At 50.4% G+C, this 13,539-nt stretch overlaps 1 protein-coding gene across 8 annotated transcripts in view; it reads left to right on the top strand.

Annotated features, from left to right (window-relative positions):
- The first annotated feature begins 622 nt into the window (after positions 1-622).
- Positions 623-13,539, top strand: part of ATP2B2 (ATPase plasma membrane Ca2+ transporting 2) — a 354,644-nt gene continuing 341,727 nt past the window's right edge. For 3 of the 8 annotated variants that reach the window (XM_082415653.1, XM_082415650.1, XM_082415651.1), the window contains exon 1: positions 623-701. The gene's annotated coding sequence lies outside the window, so the exon portion shown is untranslated. The remainder of the gene's footprint in view (positions 702-13,539) is intronic. The other 5 variants (XM_082415648.1, XM_082415644.1, XM_082415652.1 and 2 more) reach the window with 3 other exon arrangements.

The raw sequence follows: 13,539 nt of genomic DNA, 5'->3' as shown, positions 1-13,539 counted from the left end.
GCCAGGCTGGAGGCGGGGGGGGGGGGGGGGGGGGCCAACAGGTGCTCCTGCACTAGCCCCATTTTTCTTGGGGTCTGAGTGCCCTCAGGCTAAACACTGTAGAACTGGTCCAGCCAGCCCCTCCCCCAAAGCTTGGTCTCCTCATATACCCACTCCACACAGCCACAGGTTCCAGGTGTGTTGGGAAGGGAGGGTTGGGACACCCTGACCCAAGGGGAAGGGAGAGAAGGGATGCCTCCAAGGGCCAAGCTGATGGTGGGGGGCCGGGGGGGTGGGGTAAGGGGCTGGTGCCGATGGAGGTACCTGAAGACGGAGCCCTGGGAGAGGCCAGAGACCCCTCCCCGGGACACCCAGCACGTGCGCGTGGGGGAGGGCTTGGGCTGGACAGCGAGCTCCGGTCCGGCAGGGCGCTCTCCGTGCAGAGTTTGGGGAGGGCCGAGGGGGAGCGCGCGGGGGAGGAGGGAGCGGGAGGGGAGGGAGGAAGGGAGGGAGGCGGGCAGAGCGCAGTGCAGCGGTGGCAGAGGCGACGGCGGAGGGAGGGAGGCAGGCGGGCGGCGGCGGGGCCGCGGGGCGAGGCGAGCGCGGGGCAGCCGCGGCACAGGAGCCGCAGCCTCAGCGGGGCCGGGCCGGGCCGGGCGCGCACCAGTGGCGGCGGCAGCGGCAGCGGCAGCGGCAGCATCTCACTCGCGGAGCCGGCGCAGGTGAGGCGGGGGCGGCCGGGCCCGGGGCTCTGGGCCTCCTCCCCTCTTCCTTGGTCTCTATCTCCCTCCCGGCCGGCTTCCCTTCCACGGGCGCTCGGCCCCGGGACCCCTACCGGGCCAGAGCCCGAGCCGGAGCGCGTCCTGGGTCCCCTCGCCCCGCGGAGGCAGGCGCCTTGTCAGCGGTGACCTTGAGCGGGCACCGGGCGCGGGCGGGGCGGGCCGGGGTGGGCGCCTGTGGACCCGGCGCCTGCGGCCGCGGGGAGGGGGCGCGCCGTGTGCCTGCCGCGCGCAAACTTTCAGGGGCTCCGAACAGCCCCGGAGCGGGGGTGGGGGGGCCTTTAGGGCTCTAGAACCCCCCAATTTCTACCTTCCCAGCTGGCTCTGACTCCTCTGCCAGGCTCCCCCCCCCCCCCAGTATTGGGGGTCCCCTTTCTCCAGGCCCTGATTCCTGCAGTCTAGGGACGTGAGCAGAGCTGTGGACGTTGACCCAAGGCTGGGGGCTTCTCTCCTCCGCAAAGGCGGTTTCCAGGCTTCTAAGGGCTGAAGCGCTCCAGGACCCTCTGCCGGGTGCTGTCTGCATCTCCGGCATTGCCTTTTCCTGGCGCCCCTCTCCAAGCACCAGGAGTCCCCTACCTGGTGACACAAGAGCTCCAAAGCCGCACACTCAGTTGGACTCTCAGATCCGAAGCTTGATTTTTCAGCCCAGCGTCAAAGGGTCCTTGAGAAAGTGGGCTCAGGCAGGTACCCCCCTAGGGCCCCAAAGTGGGTCAGTATGTTTCTGCACACCTGGACTCGCCCAAGGGCATGGTCATTCTGAAGCGCTGTGGTCTCCGGAGAAACTATGTCTGGCCATCGGGTGTGTCTTAGCATCCTGGATCGTTAGTCTTGGAAAAGGGAAGTGAGGCCCAGAGAGGGTGAGCCAGCCCCAAGGTCACACAGCCAACCCCAAGAAGGAGCAGGAACTGGGCTTTCTTATAGTGGGTTGGGGAGGGATGGAGAGGACTCCTGTTTGGTTCCTACACCTGGGGGATTTGGGCTCTGTCTCTTACTAGCTGTGTGACCTCTGACAAGTCATTTCCCCTCTGACTCACTTTCCCCATGTGTAAAATGGGGGTAGCTACCTCACAGGGCTGTTCTGATGGCTGGGTTAATATTCTTAAAGTTCTTACTGTCATGCCTAGTACACAGTCTGTGTGCAAAAATTTTTGGCTACCAACGTGTGAAATTTCCTTTCTGGGCCTGGAAGGGAAGAAACCATTCCCATCCTCTCCCTTCTGCTTCTGGCACCTAGATTTACGTGGGTTCTCCCCTGTGGCTGTGTGGGCTGCTGGGGAGCAGCACCTGCTAGAACCCTGAACCCCTGTGCCCTGTATGGAATGTTCAGTGGTGGCAAGGGTCCCAGACCCTCAAGCGCCCTCTGGACCTACTGGTTCGGCTAATGTAGGCTGTGGTTTCTTGCTGCTTCCATGGGGAGAACAATCCCTAATTTCTAACTGGGAAATGAAGAGAGGACCTTGCTGCAGCCCCAGGAAGATTCCCCCCTCTCCCCACAGTCTCATGGGGGAGCATCAGCCTCACCTTCCCCATCTGACCCACTCTTCTCCCTACCTCTGTGAGATGCCATTCCTTCTCTCAAAGGTACTATTGACAACAGAGGAGATGGGGCGGGGGGAACTCATTCATTCATTCATCCATTCATTCTCCAAGCCTTGATTCATGCCTTCTTTGAGTCAAGAGGTGCTTGGAAATACTGTGAAATCAGCCATGTCTTGTAGTTATGAAACTCCTACCAGGTGCCAGGTACCTGCTGGGTCCTGGAGACACATTCATTCATTTGATAAATTTTTATTAAGTACTCAGTATGTGCTAAGCACTGTTTGATGTGCCAGGGAGACATTGGTAAATAAAACAGATCTGGTCCCAGCCGTCTAGGGTGACCATATAATTCGCCATCCCAACCAAGACACTTTCGAGAACAAGAGCGGGCATTATTAATAACACCAAGACCACAGACATAAACCAGGACTGTCCAGCCAAACTGGGATGCGTGGCCATCCTGTGACCTCGTGTTTACACACCAGTGTTCTCGGAGAATTGTTAATGTTTTTTGAGCTTGCTTTCTGCCAGGCTCCGTTAAGCACTTTCAGGTTATCATTTGATTTAATCCTCCTGGGGCTGTGAAGCTGCTGTTACCATCTGCATGCAGCTGGTTAGTGGGGCTGGGACCACCTCTGCTACTTAACTGCTGGGCCGCCCTGCCTCCCCAGAGATGGACAAGACCCCGGGCCCACGGGCGCTCTCACTCTCTCTCAAAGAGTCTCACAAACGACTGTTAGGAACACAGATGCTGTAATAGATGTGCCGCAGGGGCAGACAGAGGCACAGGTTCTGCCTGGAAAAGTCAGAGGCAGCTTCCTGGAGGAGAGGACCTTTGAGCTGGACCTTGAAACATGAGTTAGGATTTTGATAGACTCTACAGTTGAGAGGAGGGCATCCAGGCCCAGGTTGCTAAGGCTTGGAGGTGTGGGGTATGTAAACTGTTTGGAGCTACCACCCCAAGATAGGTCTGGGTCTAACTGTGACAGGACGAGCGTTAGATCTGAAACAGCAGAGCCAGTGGAGATTAAGTCCGAGACTGGTGTGCTGTGGAATTTTAGAAGGATGCTCTGAAGATGTGACTGTTGTAGAAGCAGGGTGTAGAGAGAGAATTTGTTGTACTAGATTGCCCTTTGAAAAGAATTTATAACCTGATCTATACTATGGAACAATTTCAGGGAAATTGTTTCGTTACATAGAATCACTGCAGAAGAATTTTACCATCATCTTTAGCAGTAAAAATGTTTCACCAGGCAAAGTGATTGCTGACAAGAGAAATATTAACCTACTTAAGGGAGAGAGTGTTTAGTAGCATTATTTGCAAATAAGGAATGTGCTCATTACAAGTTAAATCTTTTCTATTTGTTAAATCACATCCCAAAACTCTAACTTCCTCTTCTCTTCCCTCCTCTCCATGTCACCTCTGTCACCGTATAAATCTGCAAGTGTCAATAATAAAACTGTATTTCTCTAGTAAAGTCTTATTTCTTAGATTTTTCATTAATTCAGACTGGCCTCCTTTCCTATCCCCACCAATGAAGTGGAATTAATAGCTGTATGGTATCTAAAAATTTGAATCCATTAGTAGAGAACAAGAACAAAGGGGGTCAAATTGGGGCCTTGAGATTGAAAAATCAGGCTAGAAAGATTTGAGAAGCAGAAGAGAACTTGATGGAAGGCAGGGAAGGAGGAAGGAGCAGGGCCAGCTCCGTGGGTGTGTGACCTGTGAGTGAGGCGGGGCCCTGTGCTGAGAATGGCCCTACACTTGATTTAATTCTCTGTGGTTGCCATATTGAAATTCATAATACTTTTTGAACAGGGGACCCCAAATTTTCATTTTGCATTGGGTCCCACAAATTATATAGCCAGTCATGGGAGGGAGAGAGGAAGAGAGAGATGGGGGTAGGAAGACAGAGGGGAAAAGATAGAGCTAGGGGAGAGAGAAAAGAAAGTGACATTTCTAAAGCCCCTGCCATATGCCAGATGCTGTGTGAGACCATTTTCCATGTTTATCTACTTTATCCTTCATGACAATCCTATGCGGTAGGCAATATCATCCCTGTTTGAAAATGTAGATTTTATATGATTCAGGTGCGGTAAGGCCAATAGATCAGGAGATGACTGCCATTGAAAAGACAGTTTGTGACTCACAGTTCCCAAGAGGAGGGGGCACACCACACCATGGGAGGCCACACAGGGAAGCACCAGGGTCAGTCAGGAGGCCGAGGGAGCAGAGAAAAAACACCCACAGCAGCCTTTATTGTGGTTTCCCCGGGAAGGAGCAGGAGAGGCAGGGTAAGCAGGTTTAGGTTTGGCTAGTTAGAATAATTTCAGCGAGCTCTGGGGCATAGGGACTGTCCCTAGTTGTCTGGTATCTGGCCCTGGGGTGATTAGGGCAGGCAGAGCGCATGAGCTCCTTAAAGGAGGTGGCGGACAGGAGCATGGGAGACTGTCCATGCTGTCTCTGCCCCTCCCCACCTGTCCTCACCCCAGCAGGTCATAGAACTTTAGAGCTAGGATATCCCTTAAAGAGTATCTGGGCCAACTCCTTGACTTCACAGAAAAAGTGAAAAGATAGGTCCACAGAGGGAAAGCGACTTCTTCAGGGTCACACAGCATTTTGAGGGGTCTGAACTAGACCTAGAATTCGTGTCTCCTGCCACTTGAGCTACTACTTATTATTGTTTATTTCTTCCTAGAGTAGAGTTAGGATTAAGCCAGATCCACCAAACTGAACATGGTAGGGTCTGAGTTCCTGTCTCACTTAACGTCATATCCCCAGGGTGCCTGTAGCAGTAGGTGCTCAATACACTATTGTATCAGTTTCCTAGGGCTGCCGTAACAAATTAGCACAAACCGGGACACTTGAAACAACAGAAATCTATTCTCTCACAGTTCTGGAGGCTAGTAGTCTGCAGTCAAGGGGTCAGCAGGGCCACACTCCTTCTGAAGCCTGTCGGGAAGCTTCTGATGGTTGCCAGTCTTTGTTGTCCCTTAGCCTGTAACTACATTACTCACTACGTTACTGCCTCTGTCTTCACACGGCTGCCCGGCCTCTGTCTGTCTCTATTTTCAAATCTCTCTCTCCTTATAAGGACAACAGTCATTTTAGAATAGAGCCCACCCTCATTGAGGATGACCTCATCTAAACTTGATCACATCTGCAAAGACCCTATTTCCAAATAAGGTCACGTTTACAGGTGCCAGGGTTAGGACTCCAGCGTATCTTTGGGGAGGACACAACTCAATGTGCAACAACAATGAACCAGAGTGAGTGAACGTTTATGATTTGGGCCAAGAAGGAACTCCTCTCTCTCCCAAGATTAATACCAGTTCTGAAGAATCAAAAGTTCTTTAGAAGGAGCAAACAACAACTGTTCAATCCACATTTAGAGAGAAAATCAATCCACATTTAGAGAGAAAACAGCCCAAGTGTACACAATAGCATCTCCGTTTGAGCCAGCCTGCTTGCCCCACAATCCTTGTGCCATCACTTTCTAATCCTGTCTCTGTGATCCCGGATGAGTGAGGGGCTTCAGCTCTCTGTTTCCTTATCTGTAAAACAGGATACCATGCCTACCTCATGGGTGCTTTTGTGAGGAATAAGAGGAATTAAGATAAGTGATTTTTAGAACAGTGCCTGGCACACAGATGTTACTGTTAACCACCATCATCATCTTGTAACTTACATAACTTTTCACGTATCTTTGTGTCTTTCAATCTTCTTCACAGCAAGCCTGTAATATGGCTCTATAAATACCAGCTTCCTTTCCCCATAAGGTGGTTACTCATTGATGAAGCCAGATCTCAAACCCCGTCCTCGGGTTTCCAGTTCCAAGCTGGCCTTACGGCGTGGCACCTGCTCCGGTAGCTGGAAGCCCACTGGTATGAAGATGTTGCTAACGGATACTTCCTGGTTTCATGGGGCTGGGAGGTTGAAGAGGAGTGATATGTCAGGCCCTGGTAGGGGAGGATGTGAGGGGAAGGGGGCGGTACCCAGAAAGGGGAAACAGCCTCAGTAGCTGTTGCCCCCTTGTCACTGTGCTTCTCAGAGGTGGCACAGACTGGGTCTTTTGTTTTTGACTTTGCATCCTCAGGCCCTGGCACATAGTAGGTGCCTAATAAAGGTGTTGGATGAATGGATTTCTTATAAAACACAAATAGTCACTGCCCCCCACCCAACAACAACAACAAAATCCTGGGACGAGGCCACCTTGCCTAAGCAGTGATGGCTGTCCACAACTCACAAGTGGGCCATTGATGTGTGAGCAACTTCAAAAACGTGCTTTTGATGCTATTTGAGGAAACTGGGTGAGCTGTGAAGCCTGGGGGTGTAAAAAGGGTCCAATACGTAGGTGGGATAGAAAAGGCACAGAGTGTGATGAACAGGCATTGGAGAGAGATGCCGCGTTGAATGAATCCCCCAAACGTTGTCATCAACAGTAGATTAAGAACAGGAGGCCAAGGGAGTTCTCTCTCAGCAAGTCAGTGCAAAGGGCAACCAGCTGAATTCCGAAGTAACCGCATGTTTTTATCGGCACTGACTCACATTTGACTGTTCGGTAACATCACAGTAGTTAAGAGTGCCTAGGAACAAATTCTGGACAGACCTTTTACTAGCTGTGTGACTTTGGGCAAGGGGCTTAACTTCTCGGTGCCCGTTTCCTCAGCAGTAAGAGAGGAGAATAAAAGTAGTGCATGGGATTGTTTTAAGAATTAAGATTTGTAGAGTGTTTAGCAAAAAGCCTGGACCGTAAATATCATCTCCCTCCTTTGCTGTCTTCTTCCTCCTCCCCAACCCTTCCTCTTCTCTCTTCTTTGTAATGTATTAATTGAATTAGTCATTAGTGCTATAGAAATATTTCTGGCTCCTTACTTTCTAGGTGCATGGTAAATGGAACTTCCTTGCCTGTTTTGATATTAGTTATAGCTGTGTGTCTTGCTTTGGCCAGTGAACTTTGAAAAGTGACATGTGTCACCCCTGGATGGAAACTTTAATAACCAGCATGCTGTTAGCCACTGCCCCCTTTTCCTCCCTTGGCAACCGAGGCTGCATGGAGACAGAGCCTCCCTCAGTCTGATTCCTGAGTGAGGGTGATGCAGAGCAGAGCCCTTAGCCAAACCGTGATGGCCATGTAGCAGCGGTGAGAAGTGAGCCTTTGCTTTAAGTCACTGACACTTTGCTCTTATTTGTTACTGCAGCATAACCCGGCCCGTCCTGTCTGATACGGGCAAGGCGTGAGTTAAAATAGTCACAACTTGTTTAGAGATATGTGTGTCTTTCGATTCCTTCACACGTGATGCCAAAAATTGTAGTGTTTGAAGGTGCTGTGAAGACAAAACGTGTGAGAACCACTGCTCTGTGAGGTGAAGGCCAGTCTCCCTAGCGCAGAATATGTGGAGCTTACCAATGTCACCCCAGCCTCATCTGCTTCTGTCTCACGTGGTCCATGCTCTGCCTGACAAGTCCACAACATCCTTGAAATGGGCCACATACTTGCACATCTCCAGGCCTTTGCCCATGCTCTGCCTAGAATGGGGCATCCCCCAGGAAATCATGTCACTTGATGAGTGGCTGTGGAGGGTGACGAGTGCATGGGGGGAGAGGGGGACATTGGGTTTGTTCTGAGAGACACAGAAGACCAGAATTAGGACTGAGAGTGAGATTGCTGTTCAATGTGAGAGAGGATTTTAGCCATTAGGGCTTGGCCTGGCACAGTAGCGAGCTCTCCACACTGGGCAGCTTCCACATAGAGGTGAGGTATCATGGCCGAGGTTTCAGGTCAGCAGAACTAGCATAAACTTTTGAATCCTCTCACACATGACTTTAGGTGAGATCGTCCAAAGAAGGTGGATCTTGGCTGCAATTCTCTGTTTTCTTTTTCCCTTTTAAAAATAAAAGTAGCTCCCCCCCCTGCCAAATTATAGACATGTTACATAATGATTATATAATTATAAACAGTATTGGAAAGTATAAATAAGGTAAAACTTAAAGGAAATGCCATGAAACAGAGCTAACCTCCATTAACATTTGTCAAATGTCTTTCCAGACATTTGTCTATGATTGATAGGTAAATAGATAGATATTGTTTTTTTCTGTATCTTCTCTCACTCAGTAATAGAGTATGGACATCTTAAATATCAATAAATATACCTCTACCTTGTCTTTTATAAGTGGCTCTGCCATAATTTATTTAATGGATCCTTTCCTGATGGGCACTTAGGTTTTGTCCTGAATTGTGCCATTATGGACGACACCGTGATGAATGTCTTGTCTTTGGACCCCTGGGCATGTGTCCAGGCATCTGCTGAGGACACATTCCTAGAAGTGAAGTTGCTGAATCAGGCAAAACTGTTTGGGTTGAAAGAAGAGATGAGAGCCGTGGTATGATCAGGTAGAGGAATCACTTCTGGCAGAAGGGCAGCCTGCAAAGGGTCTGAAGGAGGAGGGAGATGAAAGGGAGATGGTGGCTGGTCTGGAAGGCTGGAGAGAGTGGAACAGATGGAGAGGACAAGGAGGGGGCTGGTTTTAGAGGTCCCCAGTCCCGGTTTCGGGTGAGCCCTTCCCAAGGCAAAGGCTAACTGTGATGGCAGTTAAGATTTACATAGAGCCAGATAATTACAAGCGTGTTCATATGCACAGGTCCATTAGAGCCTCACCACCACCGTGCAAGGAAGGTCTCTGTCCCCATTTTACAGAGGAACTAAGTGAGGCCTGGAGAGCATGTGGCCAAAGAGCTGTTGTCTCCATCTGCAGTGTGTGGGCTCCTGCAGAGTCCAGACCTTTCCTCTGCACGCACCCTGGGCTAGCTCATGCCTCCCATCTGGACAGGTGCCACCTTGGCTGACAGGCCAGCTCTTTCTCACTCTTGGAAAGGAAGACTGATTGTCGGCAACTTCTTTGTGAAGCTTTTCCTCACAGCCCCTCACCCACGCCCAAAAGCAAAGCAGAGCTGCTCAGGGCTCAGAAAGATGTCCTGCAGGCCATCACCAGAGTGTTAACTCTTGTGTTTTCACTGTTGAACCAGGGAGTCTGCTTATGGCTTCAGTGAATTGGATCCCCTGACTCAACTGACAGACAATATGACCCTTTCTTATCTCACATGATCAAAAGCTCTGGAGTCTGTTAATTCAGCAGATCATGCCATGCCATCAAAAGCCACAGTCTTTCTGTCCTTCTCCTCTGCCGTCATCATCCAAAAGGATTCCTCTGTCCCGAGCATGCCCTGCAGATGCCACAGCATCCAGGGGACAAAAGGCAGAGGCATCTCTGTGTTTCTTTTATCAGGAGGAATTCTTTCCCAGAAGCCCCCCTGGCCGACTTTCCCTTCTGTCTCATTGGCTAGAATTGGGTCACATGGCCATGCCTAAACCAATCACTGCCAAGGGAACGTGACTAAGGGCTTTAAAGGACTTATCTCTGCATCAGTTGGGAGCACAGGTAGACACCCAACACAGTCAGGGCTCTGCCAGCCAGGAAGGGAATGGCCACTGGGGAGGCAGTCCCCAGGGTCTGCCCAACTGTGCTCACACTGCTGGCTCCTCTGCTAGGCTGGGAGCTCTGAGAGGACAGGGAATTGAGACTTACTCCTTCCTGTGTCCTCTACCGGCTAGCACAGGGCTTGGCACGTGGTGGATATTGAGCAAAATATTGGTTGAACGAATGAATGAAATGAATCAGTAGGTGTTTCTGGAGACGCCATTGAACCCTGAGATTTTAGGATTCTCTGTGCACCAGCAATGCCAGTGCTCTGTCGATTGGGGCACGGGGTGGTTTAGGTATTTCGGAAAGTATAGGAATGGCTTTGTCCTCAAAGATGTTGTAATTTGGTTGTGGGGGAAGCAGTAGAACCTAAACAATGTGTAGAATTGGGTCCTGGACTGTGGCACTGACCAGACATGTCATAGAAAGTAAATGCCTCCATAGTTGCCCAGAAAAGTAGGACAAGGCCCATTAGGGACCAGATGCTGTGAAGGGCAGAGGTGGGTGGTGGAGAAAAACACAGTGTGCTCAGAGAGTGGGTGTGAGTGTGGTGGATATGAGGCAGTGAAGGCACCCACTAGGCCTGAGGGGACTTATTCCTGAGGGCCTACTATGTGCTGGGCATCGTACTTGTACTTATTTTGTCATATCTTTCCTGTGTCTCTATGAAGTGGATCATTTTATCCCCATTTTGTAGACAGGGAAGCTGAGGCTCAGAGGGTGAGTTTGCTTGTCCGACATCACAGAGCCAGGAGGTGGTGGAGTTTGGCTGAGAAAGCAGATCTGTTCTGAAAAGCTGGCTCTGTTCTGCGAAAGGGCCGGGATGGCCTTTGAGGGCCCACCTAAGACCAGCAGGTGGTGAAATGAATGGGATAGGGGAGCCTGAAAACTGGCAGGAGGGCCTCGAGAAGCTTGGTGCTGTGCAAAGAGCATGAGAAACATCCCAGTGGAAGAGGTGTTTATGACAGGATTCAGGGTGGGCCTGAGGCGCCACGGTCTTCAGCGTTGAACCTGACTTCACATCCCTGATCTGCCAGTTAACAGCTGTGACCTTGACAGGACATTTCCCTTCTCCATACCTCAGTTTCTCCATCTATAAAATGATGATAATAATTAAATATGCACCCAGTGCCTGGCACATAAGAAGAATTTAATAAGTGGAGCTATTATAATTATCAACATTGTTGTTGCTGTTGTTTTAGAACTTGGTGGATAATCACATCCAGGGGTGACTCCCTTGGTGAGGGGGTACTGTGTTCCAGCTCTGCCTTCGTCACCACCTCCACATTTGACCTTGACTTCATCCCCCACCAGCCCGGCTCTCCAGGCTTCATCTGCAAACTAAGGGGGTGGGCCAGTCGAATTCTAGCATCCTCCTTGTTCCAAAAGCCCTACTTGTGTGAGGTGGAAGGGGGAGGCTGCAATGACAAAGGGGATCAGAATGGAGTGAGGGTGTGTCAGGGATGCCTTTGTTCTGGAAAAGCAAAGGAAGGGAAGGGCAGTGGTTGGAAGGAACAGCAAAGAGGAGCCAGAGCAGGCCAGCAGCCAGCAAGGACGAGGCAGGTGTGCAAACCGGAGGCCGGGCAATTTAGAGGCAAACTGCTGAAACCAAACAGGCAGAAGCACGTTGAGAACAGCTGCGTCTGACACCTGCCCGCGTTGTGGGAGAACCAGAGAGAAAGAGAAATCAATCACAACTCTTCCCGATGTTTAAAACCTGGGGGGCAGGGCATTGAAGAGCGTGTGTTCAAAGACTGAAATTGAATTTCTCCAAAGTTTGCAGGAACACTGCAGTTATGCCTGAGAACATGTCTATGAAATCCCCTTGAAATCTATTTTTGGGCACGAGGTTTTATAACCAGAGTCAGAAATTGAGTGGAAGTGTGTGGGAGGCTGACCCTGGACAGTTTCCATGTTTGAGAGGAGGGGAAAGAGTATTTTTAACCGCAAACACCCTTGTCTCCTAGGGTGAGACTGGGGAAGAGGCAGTTTCACCACTTTGGGTTTCTCACCCACTGTCATGTTAAAACGGCAGCTGTCTTTGACAGAGTTGTTAAAGTTCCTTACTCAGAGTGGGTGGCCAGGGGCTGGGGATTGAGTGGGGGAACTTGCCTGGGACTTTTGTATATTGGAACAGAGATGTACGAATCTTCATTTGCCAGAGGCTCCTTCAAATCTATCTTGTGCAGTTGTCCCCGTGCCCAGGGAGCTGTGTCTGGCTGGAGATTTCTCTGGCAGTGTTGTATCAGTTAGCTGTTGCTGTGTAACAAACTGCCCCAAACTCCGTGTCTCGAAGCAGTTGGTTTGTATTATTGCTGATGAATCTATACGTCAGCTGAATGGTTCTTACTGGGTTCCCTCACATGTCTGTGATCTGCTGTCGGTCAGATGGGCAGCTCTGTGATCCTAGCAGGCTCTTTCACAGCTGTGGGGGTGGGCTGTCTCTGGGCTGGCCTAGGACAATCTCCATGGGACGGCTCAGCTCTGCCCTGTGCTGTGTCTCTTCCTCCAGCAGCGTGCCTGGGTCTGTCCGTGTAGTGTTGGCAGGGCTGTGAGAGATAGGAGAAGCACCCAAGGGCTCTTGAGACCTGGGCTCAAAATTGGCACAATGTCACTTCTGTTGGCCAAAGCAAGTTAGAAGTCACCCCAAATTCAAGGATTGGCGAAATATGATGGCACCTCTTGATGGCAGTGTCACACTGGCAAGGGCTGGGATCCAGGCAGGCCTCTAACTGGGGCCGTCAATGCCTTCATTCTACACACATGCCAGCGTCAGCGTTGGCCTCTGGGCTGTCACGGTGGGTGGTTGTCTCTCTTTACAGTCATCCTGATGCTCAGGAGCCCCTTGCTGTGCAAAGAGTTTTCCACAAGAGTCTTATCTGTGGAATCAGGAAAGTATATGCCCCCAAATAATGTGAGATCAATTTTCACTCACGAGACTGGCAAAAATTAAAAAGTTTGATGCACTCCAGTGTTGGTGAGGATGTGGGGGGAATAGATGCTCTGTCTACTGCTGATCAGGATTTCCATGCCATTTGAGGGGGCAACTCTGCTGTATTTCTTAGAATTAAAAATACATGTAAAGGTTAAACACCGTGTGGTATGAACATCTCGTGGATGAACTATTAATACGTGCAACCACCTGGATGAACCTCAAGGAGTGAAAAAGCCCATTCCCAAAGGCTTACATGCTGTATAACTCCATTTAGGTAGATTGGTGAAATGACATAATTATAGGGATGGAGACCAAGTTAGCGGTTGTCAGGGGTTAGGGATGGGGAGAGGGGCATGCAACATATAGGGGAAGTACGAGAGGGCCTTGTGGGGATGGTGCAGTTGAGTGGCTTGGTGGGGCTGGTGTTTATACAAAGGTACACACGTGATAAAATTGCGGAGAGCTACACGCGCATGCATACACACCCGTATGACTGGTGCAGTCTGAATAAGCTCTGGGGATTGTGGAATGTCCATTTCTTGGTTTTGACATTGTACTCTGTTTATGCAAGATCCTGACTTTGGAGGAGGCTAGGGGAAGGGTGTCTGAGTCTTCCCTGTACATTTCTTTGCAACCCCCCCCTGTGAATCTATAATTATTTACAAATAAAAGTTAAAAATAAATACACAGGCTCTCTGGCCTGGTGAGTCCACAGTGATGCTAGTGTCTGCCATAGAGCATGGTCCTGTGCACCAGGAGGCTTATGCAGACGGTCACCAAACATTCTTTGATATCAAAGCATTGGAAGTGACCTGGAAACCACC

This window comes from Balaenoptera physalus (genome assembly GCF_965194825.1).
Source record: "Balaenoptera physalus genome assembly, chromosome: 11".
In the NCBI taxonomy this organism is placed as follows: domain Eukaryota; kingdom Metazoa; phylum Chordata; class Mammalia; order Artiodactyla; family Balaenopteridae; genus Balaenoptera; species Balaenoptera physalus.
Note: the sequence above shows the minus strand (reverse complement) of the source record. Positions and strands in the feature narration are given on the sequence as shown.